The sequence below is a fragment of the Cherax quadricarinatus genome, chromosome 63 (genome assembly GCF_038502225.1).
Source record: "Cherax quadricarinatus isolate ZL_2023a chromosome 63, ASM3850222v1, whole genome shotgun sequence".
NCBI classification, from domain to species: Eukaryota; Metazoa; Arthropoda; class Malacostraca; order Decapoda; family Parastacidae; genus Cherax; species Cherax quadricarinatus.
Window position 1 is genome coordinate 24,204,838 of NC_091354.1, and position 14,787 is coordinate 24,219,624.

Here is a 14,787-nt window from a genome sequence, read left to right on the forward strand (position 1 = left end):
TTATGGAAACCAAGGACACAAGAGCTACCAGTTTCCTTAGCCGGAGACTCAATGTTGCAATCCAGAGAGAAAGTTCCCGCAGCTTTGTGAACACACGACTGACCGGTGTAGTGCTAATGAGGTACTGAAGTGTAAAATCCTTCATGACATGTATATGGTTCTCCTTACCATTGTATCTTTACAAAATATTTTATTTTCTGATAAAATTCACGAATATAGCTAATAGAGGATGTTACGAGAAGAATCACTGAGAAAAATCTACTGAGTTGTCTTTGAAATCCGTTATTCTCTTCTATTAGTAAGGTTTGTTGAGGTTTCCAAATTAGTTTTTTTTTTTTTTTTTTTATCCCCTCAAGGAAGGTTCTTTGATGTTGGTGAGGGGCTCTTGATTTAGGGAATTGGATCTGTGCTCCAGTTCCCCGAATTAAGCCTGAATGCCTTCCACATCCCCCCCCCCAGGCGCTGTATAATCCTCCGGGTTTAGCGCTTCCCCCTTGATTATAATAATAATCCAAATTAGTTTTGATAGAAAAATATTTTTTTTTATATCACTGTCAATGAAATAATATATGAAATATATGTATATATATGTATATATATGTATATGAAACAATACAACATTGGAAAAAGGAAATAGAACCTGAGGGCTTTCATGTCCTTACTCACATTGTCATTCAAATCAAAAAACACATTTTAAACAGTGTATTTACTTTCACATTTTAGAGAATCCTTAGGATTTGTTGTCCTGATTTCAGTGATAGGGAAATTAAAAAAAAAAAACTACGAAAATCCTTCAAATTTGTAATATTAACGGATATTTATTGATAAAGTATTTCAGAAAGCTAAACAACAACAAAAAAAAAACATTCTACGAGACAGTATATACCGAGTATAAACTTAAGAATTTTTTGGTTTTGCTATATAATCAAAATCTCTCTCACTTCCAACATGCTCTTCAATATTTTAATGAAGTAATCTTTAATTATCAAAATAGTATCTTGAAACGTAAATTAATTTACACAAATAACCCGTAGATAGAAGAGAGGAGCTTACGACGACGTTTCGGTCCGACTTGGACCTTTTACAAAATCACACTGTGTGACTTTGTAAATGGTCCAAGTCAGACCGAAACGTCGTCGTAAGCTCCTCTCTTCTATGTGCAGGTTGTTTGTTTACTGTTCCAGCCAAGGAATCGTGCTTTTTGTGTTATAAATTAATTCAAAATCCTCCCAAGGAATCTGTAGGTTGTGTATACTCCATCCCATGTAAAAGTTATTTTTCTATTTAGTATAAACTGGTGAATCTCATGAGACAGCTGTTAAACAAGAAAAATATACAATGTATAATGGGCAATAATTCAGTGATTTGTTCAGTCATGTAAGAGATACAGACCACAGTCACGACTGGACTAATACCAAAGAATTACGTCCCTGCAAATGTGTGCGTGAGTTAAGTTTGTGAGGGAAAGTTATGTGCACGACAGGTTTGGGTGAAATGTTGTCACCTCAGGGTTAAACATTTCAAACATGTTTCTCTTGCCTCCTCTTTCTATTCTTCTGATGATGTGTGTGTAAGCACATGAAAGCATTCTGGTTTTATTTCCTATTTTCACTGTTGTATTTTTTTTATTTTTGCAGTCACTAATTTTATTGTGATTTGTTCCAAATAGAGAAATACACACACGTGCACACACTCTCAGAACCCCACAGCCAAACACACTAACCTAACACAACCCACAGTCCACACTTAAAGCCCCCACCCCTCACTATGCTGTAGAATCCCACGGCACACTGCCAGGTCCCTCGCTCCCCCCACAGACCCCCAGAACAAAGGGTTGGAGAGGAAACGGAAAGTATGGTACACCAACAATGATGGAATAACGAATAAGTGGGAGGAGTGGCATAAAAGAATCAAAGAGGTGTCAACGGACATCATAGCTGTCACAGAAACTAAGCTCACAGAAATGATAACAGATGCCATCATTCTAACGGGATATCAGATCCTGAGGAAAGACAGAGGGAACACAGGGGGTGGATGGATGGCACTGCTCATCAGAAATCAATGGGATTTTGATAAACTGGAGAGAGGAGACAGAGGAGGAGCAAGAGACTACATATTAGAAACACTTTAATCTGGAAGTCCTAAGGTGGTAATTACAGTGATGCATAACCCACCACAGAACAGCAAGAGGCCAAGGTAAGAATATCATGAGAGTAACAGAGCGATGGTTGACACACTGGCTGAAGTGACCAGAAGGGCTCATGTGAGCAGGGTAAAGCTGCTAATTGTAGTTGACTTAAATCACGAGGAAATCGACTGAAAGAACCTGGAGTGACATGGGAGGCCCAGAAACGTGGAGGGGTAAGATGGAGATGGTACTGGAAAACCTCGTGTACCAACACGCAAGGGACATTACCAGAGAGAGAGAGAGGAGAGGTTGAACTAGCAAGACTGGACCTAGTATTCACCTTGAGTAGCACAGATACTGAGGACTTCACATATGAAAGACCCCTCAGGGCCAGTGACAATGTGATTCTGAGCTTTGAATATATGGAGTTACAAGTGGAGAGGGAAGCAGGAAGGGTAGGACAAACGAAGCCAAATTGTAAAAGAGGGGACTACACAGGCTGCACGCGGTTCAGCGGGACAGAGAACTGGCGGGGATTTCAGTAAATGAGATGATGGAATATGTGACAACAATATTCAAGTGTAACAGAAGTAACGAGAAAGCTAGGATGAGCCCTTGTTTCACCCGAAGGTGTAGAGAGGACAGAGCCAAGTGTGTGCAAAGAAAGGTATAAAATACCGACAATATGAAAGTTAAGACACATGTGCAACATCTGGATATCTTTATTGTAGTAGACGTTTCGCCATCCGGTGGCTTTATCAATACAGATTCTAGGACATAATAGGAAGACAGTAGAACTATATACAAAAGATGAGGTAATCAGTCCCTCGGCCTTGGAGTTAGTGTTCACAGCATCGTGGTGGAGGAGAGTCTGGAGCAAAGGCAAGAAGACTGGCGCTTTTTATAGGCGTCAGTGAATGGGACGGGCAGCAGACGAGGTCAGTCACTGGTAGGCGGGATTCCCCAGTGGAAGTAGGTCCTTCCCAAAGAGATGGGTTAGTTGCAGCAGCCGTGAAGAAGGTCTTGTAGATGTCCTCTGAACCAAGATTCCATGATGTTGCAGTGTCTGACAAGTTGTGCAAAGAAAGGTATAAAATACCGACAATATGAAAGTTAAGACACATGTGCAACATCTGGATATCTTTATTGTAGTAGACGTTTCGCCATCCGGTGGCTTTATCAATACAGATTCTAGGACATAATAGGAAGACAGTAGAACTATATACAAAAGATGAGGTAATCAGTCCCTCGGCCTTGGAGTTAGTGTTCACAGCATCGTGGTGGAGGAGAGTCTGGAGCAAAGGCAAGAAGACTGGCGCTTTTTATAGGCGTCAGTGAATGGGACGGGCAGCAGACGAGGTCAGTCACTGGTAGGCGGGATTCCCCAGTGGAAGTAGGTCCTTCCCAAAGAGATGGGTTAGTTGCAGCAGCCGTGAAGAAGGTCTTGTAGATGTCCTCTGAACCAAGATTCCATGATGTTGCAGTGTCTGACAAGTTGTGCAAAGAAAGGTATAAAATACCGACAATATGAAAGTTAAGACACATGTGCAACATCTGGATATCTTTATTGTAGTAGACGTTTCGCCATCCGGTGGCTTTATCAATACAGATTCTAGGACATAATAGGAAGACAGTAGAACTATATACAAAAGATGAGGTAATCAGTCCCTCGGCCTTGGAGTTAGTGTTCACAGCATCGTGGTGGAGGAGATGCTGTGAACACTAACTCCAAGGCCGAGGGACTGATTACCTCATCTTTTGTATATAGTTCTACTGTCTTCCTATTATGTCCTAGAATCTGTATTGATAAAGCCACCGGATGGCGAAACGTCTACTACAATAAAGATATCCAGATGTTGCACATGTGTCTTAACTTTCATATTGTCGGTATTTTATACCTTTCTTTGCACAACTTGTCAGACACTGCAACATCATGGAATCTTGGTTCAGAGGACATCTACAAGACCTTCTTCACGGCTGCTGCAACTAACCCATCTCTTTGGGAAGGACCTACTTCCACTGGGGAATCCCGCCTACCAGTGACTGACCTCGTCTGCTGCCCGTCCCATTCACTGACGCCTATAAAAAGCGCCAGTCTTCTTGCCTTTGCTCCAGACTCTCCTCCACCACGATGCTGTGAACACTAACTCCAAGGCCGAGGGACTGATTACCTCATCTTTTGTATATAGTTCTACTGTCTTCCTATTATGTCCTAGAATCTGTATTGATAAAGCCACCGGATGGCGAAACGTCTACTACAATAAAGATATCCAGATGTTGCACATGTGTCTTAACTTTCATATTGTCGGTATTTTATACCTTTCTTTGCACAACTTGTCAGACACTGCAACATCATGGAATCTTGGTTCAGAGGACATCTACAAGACCTTCTTCACGGCTGCTGCAACTAACCCATCTCTTTGGGAAGGACCTACTTCCACTGGGGAATCCCGCCTACCAGTGACTGACCTCGTCTGCTGCCCGTCCCATTCACTGACGCCTATAAAAAGCGCCAGTCTTCTTGCCTTTGCTCCAGACTCTCCTCCACCACGATGCTGTGAACACTAACTCCAAGGCCGAGGGACTGATTACCTCATCTTTTGTATATAGTTCTACTGTCTTCCTATTATGTCCTAGAATCTGTATTGATAAAGCCACCGGATGGCGAAACGTCTACTACAATAAAGATATCCAGATGTTGCACATGTGTCTTAACTTTCATATTGTCGGTATTTTATACCTTTCTTTGCACAACTTGTCAGACACTGCAACATCATGGAATCTTGGTTCAGAGGACATCTACAAGACCTTCTTCACGGCTGCTGCAACTAACCCATCTCTTTGGGAAGGACCTACTTCCACTGGGGAATCCCGCCTACCAGTGACTGACCTCGTCTGCTGCCCGTCCCATTCACTGACGCCTATAAAAAGCGCCAGTCTTCTTGCCTTTGCTCCAGACTCTCCTCCACCACGATGCTGTGAACACTAACTCCAAGGCCGAGGGACTGATTACCTCATCTTTTGTATATAGTTCTACTGTCTTCCTATTATGTCCTAGAATCTGTATTGATAAAGCCACCGGATGGCGAAACGTCTACTACAATAAAGATATCCAGATGTTGCACATGTGTCTTAACTTTCACACAGAGCCAAGTGTGCTAAAGAATAGAAGAGGTATAGAATGCAAATGACCCAGGAGAATAAGGAGAGCAGTCGTAGAGCCAGAAATGAATATACTCGGGTAAAAAGGAAGGCCCAACGACAATACGAAAATGATATAGCAGCGAAAGCCAAATCTGACCCGAAGCTGTTGTACAGCCACATCAGGAGGAAAACAGTGGTCAAGGACCAGGTAATCATGCTGAGGAAGTAGAGGAGATCACATGATACGATCGCATAGTATGTGATGAGCTCAACATGAGATTCAAAGAAGTGCTCACAGAGGAGACAGACAGGACTCCCTAAAGTTGGAGAGGTGGGGTACAACATCACCTGTTTGACTCAATACATTCAACCCAGGAAGAAGTGAAGAGGCTTCTGAGCGAGCTAGATACCTCAAAGGCAATGGGGCCGGATAACATCTCTCCATGAGTCCTGAGAGAGGAAGAAGAGGCACTGTGTGTACCACTATCAACAATTTTCAGCACATCAATCGAAACAAGGCAACTACCCGAGGTGTAGAAAATAGCAATTTTAACCCCACCAAGAGCAAAGTCATAAAGATTGGGAAGAACAAAGAAGATCGCAGAAGGAGTACAGACTAGGGGGAGCAAAGGATACAAACATCACTCAACGAAAATGATGTTGGGATGACTATCACACCAGACATGTCTGAGGAACATATTGACGAAATAACTGCTGCAGCATATTGGAACTTGGCAAATCTAAGAACAGCGTTTCGATACCTGCGCAAGGATTCAATCAAGACACTACTCCATGCACGTCAGGCCCATATTGCAGTGCCAGTATGGAACTCACACCTAGTTAATTACGTCAAGAAATTACAGAAAATGCAAAGGTTTGCAACAAAACTAGTCCCGGAGCTTAGGGTTATGTCCTACGTGGAGATTAATAGAAATCAGCAAAACGACACTGGAGGACTGGAGGGATGGGGGGCATGATAACATTAAAATACTGTGATGAATTGACAAGGTTGACATTAACAGAATGTTTCAGAGAGTCAGATAAGTCACAGGGATGTTGAGAAGTATTTCTTCAGTAAAAAAGTTGTTAGGAAGTAGAGCAATCTGGGGAGTGATGTAGTGGAGGCAGGATCTATACTTAGTTTTAAGAAGCAGCACGATAAAGCTCATGGAGCAGTTAGCGACAAACGAAAATGCTGGACCAGGAGCTGTGACTCGCCCCCTGAAACCACAAATGGGCGAGTACACACACATACATAAACATTGATACTTTAAGATAAACCGAGTGTGTGATTACTCTCAATACATTTACAGGTCTCTCAACAACATCACAGATATTAGAGACAGCATAGTAAGTATCAGAGAGTGTTTCCAGGGTGCTCCAGAGTGGTTACTGAGATTGTGATGATGGCTTCCCTCGAATATGAGCACCTGTATCTACAGCTGAAGACAGAGTTAATGGAAACTAGAAGACATATTCAACAACTGAAAGATTTGTGCAAGAATTATCCCCAGATCAATGTCGACGAGAATAGACGTATCAATGATTGGATGCTGGCTGGAACGAATGGAACGAAGATGAAGCTGAGGAAGACCAGTAATCCCTTCTCAGAGTTGACATAAGAATGTGAATTTACGACCCATGACGTCCCAGCGAATACCATCCCAACGAAGACAGTCGAGAACGTCACGTCAAACACATCCAGCGAAGATTTAGTTAAGGATAGTCAGGTTAAGTTTGTGGATAGGGTTTTTTGTCTTAGAGTTAGGAAGAGGAGGCAGAGGTTATGATTTCCTGGAGCAGGGATGCAGGATAAAGTTAGCCGTCTGAGCAGCATCATGGAAGGTAATGGGAGCAATCCTATTATCTGTCTCAGTGCTGGAGAGAACTATGTTGTCAATCATTTGAGGACCTGATATGCAGGTATATGTCAGCAATAGAGATAATAAGGAAGATGGGATGGTGCCCTGTCATACTTGGAATTTTCCATGGAGAGGAGTTGGTAATGAATGGGTAGCTTCAAATATAGGTTAGATAAATACATGAGTGAGAGGGGTTGGATTTAAGTTGGAATTGCACTTGAGTTAATAGGGCTATGAAAGCATATTTCTTGCGTGACACTGTTAATATGTTGGGCGAATATTTTTTAGTGGGTTTCGGTTTGACAAGGATGTGCCAAGTATGTGCCGGTAGGCCTGCTGCGGTGTTTCTCCTTTCTTATTTTCTTATAAACACTCGAAACGTGAGTCTTCCCGGAGTGCACCATGGTGAGTATTCCCCGAAATGATATATGAATGACGTGACGGAGAGTAAGGTGATGATGATGAAGGCAGCTGATGGTGGAGAGCAGACAGTGAGTGATAACGGGAGTAAGAAAGGGATGGAAAAATAAACACAAATGCAATATAATGCGATGCTTTAATGACTTCGTTTCGCCCACACAGTGTGCTTTATCAAGTCACAAACAAATATACCTTGATAAAGTCCACTGTGTGGGTAAATCGGAGTCAATAAAGACTCGCATTATACTGATTTCTTGTTCATTTTCCCATCTTGTCGGCATTTTATATCATTTATCTCCATCCAGTGAGAAAGGGTGGTGAGAAAGGTGACATGTTAGAGACGAGGTAGTACTAGAGAAATTAGTGGGACAGGGGAATTGTCAAAAGAGAACTAGACAATTAGTAGAAGTGCAGAAGACGAATGCTGTGAGATTTACAATAGAAAAACAGGATTCAATGAGAGTAATGAGAACGGAGAGGAAGAAAAAATTAAGCAAAGTAAGCAAAGATATGTAGAGGAATCAAAGAAATTGTGCTACCAAGAACGTTATCGCACTAATATTTTTTCCCAGGTCACACTTGGTATCGGTACCAGACACTTTGTAAATGATATATACTACTATATTATGCCTTTGAGATTATATCATACACAAAAGTGAGGACAAACAAGTAGCAGTGAACGTTAGAGTGATAAGAACATTCGTTCTGCTGGACAGCTGGGAATGGAATGACCGGCAGACGACCGGTCCCATTGCTGGCGGCGGATGGAACGTACAGATGATAGTTCGTAAATTTGAACTATAGAACGCGTGAACATACATTTGTACTGCTAGACGTTAGTGAGAGTGGACGAGTACTCTCACTCTGGACTGGACAGACACCTCTAAATGGTTCATGAATAAAAACAGAAGTAATTATTGAAGGCTTGATAGTGGCTTCATAATTTTCATGCATAAATTCAAGCGGAGAATCATTTGGATCATGTAGGCAGAGTAGCGGAGAGATTGATGGTCGTGTCGGTCATACAAAGACCGCAATACAATGTTTACATAATGATTTTCAACAGTGAACGACTGAAATGCTCCTAGAAACAGTCATATTCAGATAGAGCATATAAACACAGGTCGTCTTGATAATGTGAAATAATTCATTTTTCAAACAGGTAATCAAGATCCTTGCAGAATGATCTAGATTAATGTACGTACCAACACTAGCAAGAGTGGTCCATAGAGAACAAAAAGGTACAATACCGTGACAGGAACAATACACACATAAGCCGCATATAGGAGGAAGAAGCTGACGACGATTTTTCGGTCCAACTTGGACCGAAAAATCGTCACACTTGTAAACGGTACAAGTCGGACCGAAACGGCGTCATAAGCATCCCTCTCGTATGTGCGGGTTATTTGTGTAAAGCAATAGTGAAATCTTCAACATGTAGAGAAAAGCAAATCCAATAAGGAAGTATAAAGGTACAACCATTGATAAAGATCAGAATTAAGGAGAGACTAAGGATGTATATATACACTTGGCAATGCGGACGCAAAAGTCGGAGATAAGATGCCTTACCTCAGTGAGGTGAGGTCAGCAAAACATCAGCACAAACTGATGCACAGCAAAGGCACTGCGAATGTGCATATCAAGACAGTGGCTTCACTGTTATGCCGGTTGGTGGTGAGAAAAACTGCCGTGGGTTTCCAGATACCACACAGTTTCCTGTTAACCATGTGTTACAACAGTTTTAAAAGGGAGCTAGTAATAGTTATGGATCTTTAGTGCAACAGCTGCAGTTTCAATGACGAAAAGGAAGGATCACTGCAGATTTCCATGGCACAGTTAACACAAAGGAAGATTAAATCCAGTTTTAGAGGAATGGTAAAAAAAAACAAATGCATAAGGGTGTAAGCCTTGAAGTATAGGGACTTTCATGTTATCAGGTCCAGCTGCTGTTGCGTGACACTGACAACACAGACGTGAGTTCAAGTAGTATAAATAAAACAATGATTTAATCAAGCACCTGAGAGGCAAAATTCTAGAAAAATTATTTCCTGGAGGTTTAAGACTGAAAATAAGTAGCAGACAAGGTCGGCTCTTTGAACACCTGGGCAAAGTAATGTCCGATAGAAGTCAGATGAGATCAGCCACCTTTGCTCCTTTAATAGAAAGCAATACTTTGTAAACCATTTCCATACCTACTGCCACACCACGATCAGGGAAATGGAAACCGTAATAAATATGTAGTAATACTCCTCAGTCAAGGGGTTCCCTCATGGACGAAACATTGTAATAAGGTTTAACTGCAAACATAGTGCAGTTTTCACTAATTGATCCCTTGACTGTTTGAAAACGATACACCGAAACAGCTGGTTAACAGGCGAGTCTTCAGTGAGGGGAAAAAAATGGATACCTGGAGGTTACCTGGAGGTTATTCCGGGGATCAACGCCCCCGCGGCCCGGTCCATGTAGCATTTAAAAAAAATATCCACTTACAAGCTTGAATTGCAAATGAGGTCGACGATAAAAACAAAGAGGTTGATAATAAGAAAAATTGAGAAAAACTCTGATGGCACGGCAGTTAAGCAACTCGATAATCTGATGCATAAATGGGTGTAACTGCAGTGATTCACATAAACTGGAGACCCAGTATTTAAGACTGTGAGACGTGATACTATAAGAAATTATACGAGTTAATCACAACAGGACTCACAAGGAGGTGGTTTCCAGAGTAAGGGACTGCAAGTAAAATCGTCAAAGTGCAAAAGAGATTCTGGACAAAATGAAAAAAAAAAATAGAGCAATCAAAGGCAAACAACGAGTTGCATATACCTGTTACTGTTTTCGAGAATTATAATACCTAGTTTGAGGTTAGGCCAAGCCAGGCTGTAGAAGCCGGGATGTAGACTGTGCAGTCAACTAGGCTTTTGGGCTAGCGTCGTGCAAGCCCTCAAAGCCATCTCAACCCGGCTGATCAAACACAGTACATAAACGTCCAATTACATTTTTAAAACAACTACCTAGGCTTCGGAAATTTTTCTGATGTCTGCTGGTAGCAAACTGACGAGTCTTGGACTACAGATATTGACAGTGATATTTGTGTTTTTACCACTCTGATTTTCACTGAGTTTATTCAACACTTTTTCACGTCACTCATTCCTTAAAGTTATTATGACTGCACGTAGGGGTAACACACTCAGTGCGATCTATTACATATTATAATGGGTTGTCTTTCTCTCTTCTGTCTCGTGTTTCTGTTCCTTCTTCATTTATTTCCCACTTCCCCTTTCACGCAATTCTGTGCGCTTGCTCTCCCTTAGTGGGCACCTAGCTCTCTTGCAGTGCTCCCCTTCCTTTGTATTTGACTGGCTCGTCCTCCTTATTTCCCACTTCTACCACTACCACTACTACTACCTCTACTACTACTACTACTACTACTACTACAACTACTGATGAAATTAAGACATGTGCGGCGTCACGTGAGGTCACAGACCCTGAGCTGCTTTGGGGATTAGCGTGGACGGTTACAAAGCATGGCTTGCTTCTGCAGTGTTTTAAAAATTGAGGTTGGAGAGTTGAAGGAGGAGGTCTTGCTTCTCCAGGAGGAGATTAGGAGGCTGAAGGTCCACCTCAGTGGGTCTGGGAGAGAGTGTGAGGTGGCTGGAGTTGTGGGGAATGAGGCTTCTAGCAGTGAGGTGCAGTCTGTCTCTCGCTGTGAGGAGGCAGTAGGTGGGGAGGTAGCAACGACTACCAGCAGTGAGGTGCAGTCCAGCACCTGCTACAAGTGGTAGCCAGTAATGGGAGGAGAATCAGAATAAGGAAAGTTAAGAGTGAAGATCTGAAGGTAGGAAATCGCTTCTCTGTTCTTCAGGATGAATGTACTTCAGTGGCCAGTGAAGGTAAGGGTACTACTGCCCCTGCTAACAGAGGTAAGCGCATTCTTGTGGTTGGTGACTCTCAGGTAAGATATATTGACCGTGCTTTTTGTAAAAGGAATAAGAAGATGAGAGAGAGTGTGCTTCCCTGGAGCTGGTGTTGAGGACATAGTTGACAGGCTGGATAATATCATGTCAGATAATGGGAACGAGCCCGTTATTTGTCTCAGTGCTGGTGGAAATGATGTTGGGAAGGATAGGACAGAAGAGCTGCTAGGTAAGTACAGGTCAGCTATAGATTTCATTAAGTCTAAGGGAGGGGTCCAAATCATATGTAGCATCTTGCCTAGAAGGGGAGTAGGAAATGAATGGTTGTCTAGGGCAATTGGTGTAAATTGCTGGCTAGACAGATACTGCAAGGAACTTGCAATCCCATTCATTGACAACTGGAACAACTTTTATGGCAAACATGATATGTATGCAAGGGATGGGGTACATCTCTCTGGGGCTGGGGTGGTAGCACTTGCAAACTCAATTGAGAAGGCCATTGGTGAAATGCCTATGATTTTAAACTGATAGAAGATAGAGGTATGGGTGTGTGTGGGAAACAAGCAGGTTGCAACACTAGGGTAGGAATCGGTAAATGTATAAAAGGCATTCAGCATGAAGTTATAAATAAAGACAATAGATCAGGTCAGCAAACAAAGGGGGGCAGCAGAGGACAGCAAGGGACTAGCTCCCTTAAGGTTTACTATACTAATAGCAGGAGTGTAAGAAATAAGATAGATGAGCTAAGATTAATTGCAAGTGCAGGAAACATAGATATTATTGCTGTAACAGAGACCTGGCTCAATCTGAAAGATAGAGAGATGCCCTCTGAATGTCACATACAAGGCTATAAATTATTCCACACTGACAGGGTCAACAGGAAGGGTGGTGGAGTAGCTATGTATGTCAGAGACAATTTAAATTGTTGTGTTAGACAAGATATAAAAGTAGAAGCGTCAGCCACTGAATCTGTTTGGTTACAGCTTCTCGAGGGCCGAGAAAAACTAATTTTGGGTGTGATTTACAGGGCCCCAAATCTTGAAAGGGAGTGCAGTAAACTTCTATGGGACGAAATTCGTAAGGAATCTACATACGAAAATGTTGTGGTAATGGGAGATTTCAACTATAGACAGACTGACTGGAGCAATTTGACAGGAAATTTAGAGTCAGGTGACTTTCTTGATACGATCCAGGATTGTTTTTTAAAACAGTTTGTGACAGAGCCAACTAGAGGAAATAACCTCCTTGACTTGGTTCTTGCCAGTAGGGAAACACTAATTAATAATCTTGAGGTTAATGATGAGCTTGGGGAAAGTGATCACAAATCACTCAATTTTAATATATCATGGAATTTCCCTAATAATGGCAATCAAGTCTCCATCCCTGACTTTCGCTTGGCTGATTTCATAGGACTGAAAAATTACTTAGGTAGGCTGAACTGGAATGACCTGACTAAGGGTCAGGTAGGTGGTGATGGTTGCCGATATGATGCTTTCCAGGGCATAGTTCTAGCTGCTCAGTCAAATTATGTTCCAAATAGGGAAATCAGATCAAACAAAAATGATCCTAAATGGATGAACAATAGATTAAAATATCTGATTGGTCAAAAGAGAGGCATATATAGGCAAATCAAAAGAGGAGAGGGGGAATTAAGAAATCGATATATTCAGTTAAAGAGAGAAATAAAAAAGGGAATTAGAAAAGCAAAAAGAGATTATGAGGTTAAAGTTGCAAGAGATTCGAAGACTAACCCAAAAGGATTCTTTCAGGTATACAGAAGTAAGATCAGGGACAAGATAGGCCCACTCAAAAGTTCCTCGGGTCAGCTCATTGACAGTGATAAGGAAATGTGTAGAATTTTTAACACATACTTCCACTCAGTTTTTACACAGGAGGATACCAGCGATATTCCAGTAATGATAAATTATGTAGAACAGGTCGATAATAAACTGTGCACGATTAGGGTCACAAGTGACATGGTCCTTAGGCAAATAGATAAATTAAAACCTAACAAATCCCCAGGCCCTGATGAACTGTATGCAAGGGTTCTAAAGGAATGTAAAGAGGAGCTTAGCACACCTTTGGCTAATCTTTTCAACATATCACTACAAACTGGCATGGTGCCAGATAAGTGGAAAATGGCAAATGTGATACCTATTTTCAAAGCAGGTGACAGGTCCTTAGCTTCGAACTATAGACCAATAAGCCTAACCTCCATAGTGGGAAAATTTATGGAATCAATAATTGCCGAGGCAGTTCGTAGCCACCTTGAAAAGCATAAATTAATCAACGAATCTCAGCATGGTTTTACAAAGGGGCGTTCCTGCCTTACGAATTTATTAACTTTTTTCACTAAGGTATTTGAGGAGGTAGATCATGGTAATGAATATGATATTGTGTATATGGACTTCAGTAAGGCTTTTGACAGGGTCCCACATCAGAGACTATTGAGGAAAATTAAGGCACATGGAATAGGAGGAGAAATTTTTTCCTGGATAGAGGCATGGTTGACAAATAGGCAGCAGAGAGTTTGCATAAATGGGGAGAAATCAGAGTGGGGAAGCGTCACGAGCGGTGTTCCACATGGGTCAGTGTTGGGCCCCCTGCTGTTCACAATATACATAAACGACATAGATGAGGGCATAAAGAGCGACATCGGCAAGTTTGCCGATGACACCAAAATAGGCCATGTTGGACAGGACAATAACCATGCCACATATTAACTAAATAATGTAGATCTTAATATTACGGATTGCGAAAAAGATTTAGGAGTTCTGGTTAGCAGTAATCTGAAACCAAGACAACAGTGCATAAGTGTTCGCAATAAAGCTAATAGAATCCTTGGCTTCATATCAAGAAGCATAAATAATAGGAGTCCTCAGGTTGTTCTTCAACTCTATACTTCCTTGGTTAGGCCTCATTTAGATTATGCTGCACAGTTTTGGTCACCGTATTACAGAATGGATATAAATTCTCTGGAAAATGTACAAAGGAGGATGACAAAGTTGATCCCATGTATCAGAAACCTTCCCTATGAGGATAGACTAAGGGCCCTGAATCTTCACTCTCTAGAAAGACGTAGAATTAGGGGGGGATATGATTGAGGTTTATAAATGGAAGACAGGAATAAATAAAGGGGATGTAAATAGTGTGCTGAAAATATCTAGCCTGGACAGGACTCGCAGCAATGGTTTTAAGTTGGAAAAATTCAGATTCAGGAAGGATATAGGAAAGTACTGGTTTGGTAATAGAGTTGTGGATGAGTGGAACAAACTCCCGAGTACAGTTATAGAGACCAGAACGTTGTGTAGCTTTA